This window comes from Calonectris borealis, chromosome 4, assembly GCF_964195595.1.
Source record: "Calonectris borealis chromosome 4, bCalBor7.hap1.2, whole genome shotgun sequence".
Taxonomy (NCBI): domain Eukaryota; kingdom Metazoa; phylum Chordata; class Aves; order Procellariiformes; family Procellariidae; genus Calonectris; species Calonectris borealis.
In genome coordinates, this window is record NC_134315.1 from 6,702,111 (window position 1) to 6,709,493 (window position 7,383).

The window sequence follows — 7,383 nt, forward strand, 5'->3', positions numbered from 1 at the left end:
GTCTGTTTGTAGAGGCACCTGTGCTGAGCTGCTGCTGTCGGTAAATCTGCCCAACTGAAACTTTATGTTGTGGGTTGTTGTGGTGTGGGATGGAGTAGAGACCAGGGCCCTCAAGCCTTGAATTCTGTCTGATTTGTCTTAGTTTTAGTTTTGCGGGTATAAGTCGTAGGTTGAAAAGCCCTGAAAATAAGGTAGTCTGCTTTATTTTTCAAGGATTTGTGTTTTGTGGTTGATTGCAATCTTGGATTTAGATTTTTACTGCTGCTGATAAAGTTATAAATCTGAGTAGTTAGCATCTGAGCTGTCAAGTAACTTAGTCCATCCTCTAACAGACAAGCTTAACTAGATACATGTACAACTAAACAAAGTTGAGCAGGTGCCAATAACAATTCATTGGTCAGGAGGCTCAGGAACGTGAATTCAGAGGTCCATGGGGATTCAGCTTTAAGTTCAAAGTGTACGTAGGGTCCTTGGTCTGGTCGCCTTTTCTAACCTCCCCTTTGTCTTTGTTTCAGGCTGATAAAGCCTCTGCTTTCTTCAGCGGCTCTTTTTCCTCACTTAGGAGTTACATGCCTTTCTGTGTCTTTCCAGGGACTCTTTCCTTAGCCCCTGCTCATCTAACGAGGGAGTCTCAAGTCACACATTAATAACTGCTTTTCTCATTATTTACTTAGGAAGAGAGCGGATTCAATCATAACTCACTTATGCTAATTGTTGATGACAGTTGTGAGCTGTTGTAAGCTGCCAACTGCAGGCTGCTTGTATTGTCCTACAGTGTAACTGGGGAGGTTTTAAGCTCTCTCTCCTGTATATACTCTTCGCTGTGAGAATAACGTGGGCAACACCGCAGCTTGTCTCCCACGTAAGACGTTACTTTCTCTTCTCCCAGGACACCTAGTTTAGCAAACCGTGGGGCATTGTAAGATCTCTTTGATATTTCTGCCACTCTGTCAAATAGGGCTGTACAACTATGGCTAGTGTCTTTCACAATTATTAGTAAGGAACCCTTGCCCCGCTATGGTCACCTCCTTTCCTTAGGAAGTCGGTCTAAGAAAACAGTTAGACCACCAGCAGACGGAAAGGCCATGGTGTAGTACTCTGCTTGTACACGGGGAACAGACTAATTGAAGGGAAATAAGCACCAGTTTACTTGAATTAATTATTTTGAAATAAGAGTTGCACTTTTGGAAGTCAGGAGAAGGAGATTAACAGCTCTGAAAATATGGTAAAAGCATGAGTTGGCAGAACAGAGAGATGTTTTTGGTTTTTTCAGCGATCATTCCCAAATCTGTACTTGAACTCCATACCCTGCTCACCCACCCACTGGAAAGTGGTTGCACAAACATGTAGAATAGCTCTAAACAGAGTTTCTTGGTATCAAACATGAAAGATAAGATTCCAAAAGAAGTGTTCTTGCCACATTTTGATTTAACAATGATTAATTTATGATGTAAATGCTGCGAATGAGACATAGCAGATTTTCATCTAGCAGAAGTGACTTACAGCTCTAATTTAGATAAGTGATACCCAATTTTCTAAGGTCATAAATAATGATTATTGTTCATGTGTTTCCTGATTGCCTTGTTCCTAGCCTTTCGCGTTTGTGCCAATAGTTATCTACATGCTAGACATTTTAAAATACTAGGCACAGAGATTGATGACTTTATTTACCCTTTACTGTAAATACATCTTTCTTCTAGCAAGTAGCAAAGGAATCCACATTGTCTGTAATGAAAGCTAATTCTGCTCATCTGTTCCTCCCATTAAAACTACCAAAGCATTACAATTCTGATTAGAGAACAAATTAAATCACAGATCTTTCTGTCACATCTGAGGAGATAGACTTGCAGATCTGGAGACCCCTTGGAGTCAATGGTGTTTTATGCAGGTACGAGGGTTCCTCTGCGAAGGCCCAATAGCTGTAAATTTGATCTGTCTCCTCTTTCAGTAAACCTGTGTGCTGCTTGGCTTTGTGAAAGAGCTGTTGTATATGAAAAAGGCAAGTTAAAACGTGTACATGTAGCTGAGGACAGAAACATGGTTAAAACCACTGTTTAAAGCGGGGCATAAGTGAAGACTCTTGCATTTCAATTTTGGCTCTCTCCATGGTAAACCAGATCACCTGGATCAAGTACTGAATTCTTCCAAGGCCTCTTTTTTCATCTACAAATGGTACAGAAAGGGACTGTGGCAGATTTATCCTGCCCATGATGTGTCCCTGAAGCAGACTGTTGCCACCAGTTTCCCCCCCTTTCTCCTGAAGGTTACCATCCCTGGGACATCCTGGTGTCCCTGCATCTGCTATTCTCATTCACAGGCAAACAGAGCAGCTTAAACTCTCCGTAAGGGCAGCTGATACTAGAGGGAGGCACGGCTCGAGCAGGAATAACAAGAAATACCTGAAAGCATTGGAGTTGCTTGTTCAATGAGCATGTAATAGAGCCTAGATGCTCACCTCTGAATGCAGCTGTCATGTTCAGTGCGCTATGAAGAGTGGCATGAATGTGCTGTTCTGCAAAATACTGTCACTTTTTTTATAGTTTGTTTTCCTTTTTATGACTTTTTATACTTTGGTTTCATGACTGGCTGCAGTATGTGAAAAATTTGTAGTGAGATCCTAGCGCGAGGTCTGTCTGAAAAAAGCCACAACTGAAACAGGACATCTCTTTCTGCGTCCTGTGAAGTGAGCAAAAAGTTGTTTTCGCGGTGTAAGGTTTTCATTTGAAATCTTGCGATAAAAGGGAGAACCACTGAAGTCGCCTTGCATGCCCTGAACTCAGGCTGTGGTTTCAGCGAGGCACACTGGGAACGCTAACACCTGGCAAGTTAACTCTACCGTTGGCCTATGAGACATATCCTCGTCATATCTAACCTGCTAACTTGTCCAAGCATGTTTCTATAAAGTTTGAGAGGCATTCCACTGAAATCAGTGTAAATCACCTGAATGCAACGCCTTGAGCTGCATCTCAAATTTACCATGTATCTGTGGAATCAGATTACAGTGTAAAACTGTTGTTTGAGCTAGTTAGAGGACTATTACAGTTTAATTAAGGGTTTTTTTCAGCGTAGAGCTCTTGGCCAGCACTGCCATCCAACAACATTGGAAGCTGAAAGTGTGCTTAATGGCTGTGTTTATCAGCCGGAACACCAACATGAAAGCACCAGGGTGAGGACTGGGAGATTTGGGTTCTCTTTCCAGCCTTTCCACAAGCTTCTCATGTGATTTACAACTGCTAGGAACGTGGTGCCAGATGAGTTCTTCCAGCTGCAGCTTTTTTAACCTTAACATGTTATAGCTTCTGGTTGTTCTTCACATCCACTGGTAGAAATGACCTGAGGGAGGGGGTTACAGCCCTGTCAGATCTGCCGGTGTCTTTCCAGCTGCACCTGTTTCCTATCCTGCTTGTATTTTCAGAGCGAGGTGGTGAGCAGCTAGGCACAGTGTCTTTTTAACCCCGACCAGCTCTGGCAGTTCTTGACTATACCCTTAAACTGGTGATGAATGCAGGTATCGCAAAAATGGGTCACAAAAAAAAAATAAATAGGGAACCATAAATAGGTACAGTGCCATAAATCTTTCTGTGGGAAAGCTTTGGAAAAAGAGCAACAGTGCTCATCTCCAAATAAGCTACTGTCCTTTATTTCAAAGAGCTCGATTTACAGTTGAAAGCAATGAAGTGCTATTTCAACCAGTTACTTCTGGCAGAGCAAAGGTTTAGCCATTGATTCCTACTGAACTGTAAGAAAATTCTGTTTTGATTTCAGAGAGCTACAGCAAACTGCCTGTCCAGCTTTGCTCCTAGGTGTGCGCTGGCAATCACTCCTGCTCCAGGCTGTAAGACTGGGGCACAGGCATAAATCTCAATTTCCACAAGTCACTGACATTTCCACAAGCCTTGAACACCTGCAGGAGCCAACCTTGCACAATGTGCCGAGTACCGCTTGTATCGCAGTTGGGCTTCGTTGTAGGATTGATACTCAACACCCCCAGGCAAAAGCACAGATCCTCAGGTCACAGACCTTTTCTTCTTGCATTGACAGGCTCAGGTCCTTGCTATTTCTCTACTTAAGACATGAAAGTTCGAAATAAAACCAGAATCTCAATGGGGGGAATGTGAAAGAAGTGGTACATTGTATTTTTTTTTTCTCCGAGAGCTGTGGGGAAAACTGAAAATCTCTGTGTGTGGGAGGGAGGGGAGATTTAAAAGAAACCTTTAAAACGACGTAGGATTTCTTAGAATTAAAAATGAAACTGTTCACAGCAATGTTCTGAGCACTAACCTAACAAACAGTTGAAATAAAGTTGTTTTCCCCAAAGCTAAGTGCATTATAAATTCAAGCTCCACAGGCTGAACCACAGTTATTGATAATATCTTGCTGCATGAGAAGTATATTGACTATGAATGATACCTCTTGCTCATAACTAAGCTTTTTCCCTCAAAATGTTTCTTTTGGAACTCTATTGATGCTATTTCTGAGCCACAGTGGCAAAACCTTCCCTTTTGTAGTCAGCAGAAATGATGATTTTTATTTCCCTTCACTCCCCCATGTCAGTGGTATGTCCATGATTAATAACACATCGAAGTACCATGGTATATGTACAGGTTTTCCTCGGAGTGTTAATCAAAACTCCGAAGTCTGTATCCTTACGCTCATTTGACTTCATGTGCAAATGAAGTCCGTGCCTCGAGAGCACGATGGGAGAAGCTGTGGGGGCTTTCTGCATCCGCTCAGTTCTTTCCTACCCTGCCTTCAGCCTTTCTGAAATCCACTTCTTGTGCTTAAAGAAAAAAAAATAAAATCACTCTGCCTTGCTCAGCTTCACCCCAGTAATGTTCCCTGTCTTGCTTTGCACTCCCCATGTTGCTGCAACAGCAGGAAACTGGTTTTGTCTCTGTCTGGTCAAATGAGTCACCCAGGCAAGGTGTTGTGTGACCACTGAAATGTGAGACTTCTCAGCAGCTTGCAAGATTTGGCTCTTTTGCCCACTTCTTAGAGCTCAATAGAAGTTTTGGTGCTGTAGCTTTGTGCAAGTCCAGATCAAGAGACCATGCAGGATGCACTCAGCTCACATGGGTTTCTCTCAGACAGCACCTGGGCTTGCCTTCAGCAGCAACATCTGAGCATGCACCGAGGTTCCTTGGCCAAGTAGCTCATGTCAGCGGTGCCCATGATGCAGAGGCCTCAGGGCCCCTTGGGAAGGCACCTTTTGCACCTGTATTGCGTGTGGGGTTCAAATTTGAATGTGCATCGGCAATTCCTTCACACGTGAGCTCCTTCCCTGCTCCACGCTGTCACGCTCAGGGTGGAGGAGGATACCTGGGAAGCCGATGTGAAATCGAGATGATGATAGCAGCGTTGTATCCTACAAAGCAACATCAGACATAAAACCTACCCCATCAGGTTTCTATGAAGTCTGGAGTTTGGGACCCTCTGTGAATGGTCTGCAGTTAGTATTGCTGGCATTTGTGTCTGCTCAAGCGCTTACAGATTTGTAATATTTTGTGAAAACTCTCAGGGTGAATGTCTCTTCCCTGCTAAGTTATTTCACGTCACTCTATGAGGGTACCTGTACTCACAGCCTAAGCAAGCAGATGTACTCGTTTCCTTAGAATTGCCCTCAAAATGAGAGGATTTGTTTTAAGAAAAACTCCTCTCAAATCTGATGGAGAAGGTGATGCCAGCTGCTTCACTGCCTGCCTTCTGGTTTGTTTACATCTCTTTTTCTTCTTCTTTTTTCTAGCTCAGCAAATGGAGAAATCAGACCGCACGCACCAGCTGCGCTCGTTCAGGAGTGCCGGCGTGCCGACCCCGGCGCTGTGCCTGCGGTGAAGGTGTTGTGTCGCCCAGCCTGAGCAGAGCCGGCACGCTGCCTGCAGCGCAGCTGCAAGCGGGGGGCTCGCCGGGCGTGGGGTACGTACGCCAGTGCACAGTTTGCCTTTCATCTTTCTGCTCTGCGCTCGACAAGAACAAGAAGCACCAGTTGGTGAAGAAAAGGAGATTGAGACAACACCCGCAAGCTGGTGTCCATCTCGACCTCCACTGCGTAGCCTTACCCGCTCTCCAATGCTCATCTCATAGCTACGTCATCTTTCGTTATGATTTTACTGCTCCGCGTTAGCCCTGTCAGCTAACTGGGTTAAGGTTATCGGTCAGGTTTATGAACAAGCATGAAGGAAGAGAGGTCAGACATACCACCACGGTTGTGGCAGTACTTTTTTGTTCATTGGTGGATGTGCTGTTGAGGCAAATAAGTCTTTGGGTTTTTTCTTTTTTTAGCAATGTTTTATAGAGTATTCTGCTGCTGTTTGCTTAGGCAAACATAGGCAAGCAGGCACCTTTGTAGCATTACTGCAACGTGTGCTAATGGAGAGCAAGGATAATGCAATGGGAGCCCCCCAGTGAGATGGATTTGTAGTGTTTATGCTTCAGAATGTGCTCACGTGGCATTTGGCAAATACAAGAGACTTCAGAGGAGATCAGCAAATGGAAGCCTAGGTCAGTGTTGTCTAAGCAGTCTTGAAATTGTTAATAAATAAGCATCTATATCCCCTTGTAGGCACCTCAAAAAGGGGTTTAGCAGCTGACTACCTGCTGCTCAGTAGCACTAAAAATCAAAGACGGTCCAATGAACTTTCTAAAAAGAGGTTTGGGTGCCTTGTGTTAGGCCTCCAGGTTTAAGACTTCTGATCTTTAATCAATTTAAGGGTGGCTGTGAAAATGCTGCAGTCATTAAACTATCCAATGGCACACACAGTTTGTTTACTTCCTCAGGGAATCTGTAAAAGTCAGTGTCTACCCCTTGGGAGCGCTTGCTGCGTAAGCCATGGGGGCTTGTCTGTCTCCCCACTGAACGACACTTGGCTCTGACAGTGAGGCGAGTCTGTCCTCTGTCCCCAGTAATGCCTGATCATATCTGGGTTTCTGAAAATATTTGTGTCAGTCCTGTATACACAGCCAAAACACGTTCGTCTTACAGAAAATACACTTAAGTGCAGAGAATACTGCCATGCAAGCAAGATCTCCATCCAAAGGCTTCCTTTGAATGCGTTTGGAAGGGTGATACTAGAATAACTTGTTGGAATTGCATGAAAAAGCTAAACAAAGGGTTATATTAAAGTACTGACTGCATATTGCCAATGATAGGGAATTTTTACTGCCATTTTCCTTTCTTACTGTGCTGGTGTAAGCCAGGACCTTCATTATCATACTGGACAAGCCTTCACCTGTTTGAGGGGTGGAAAGGGGGAGATACGTACAATGCAGGTGGCTCCATGACTTTCATCCCTGCACTGTTGGTGACCATGGACCAGTGCAGCACCCATGGGCATGCAGCGGCAGAGCCCGTCTGGGCAGATGAGGTGGGAGGGCCAGGCCTGTAAA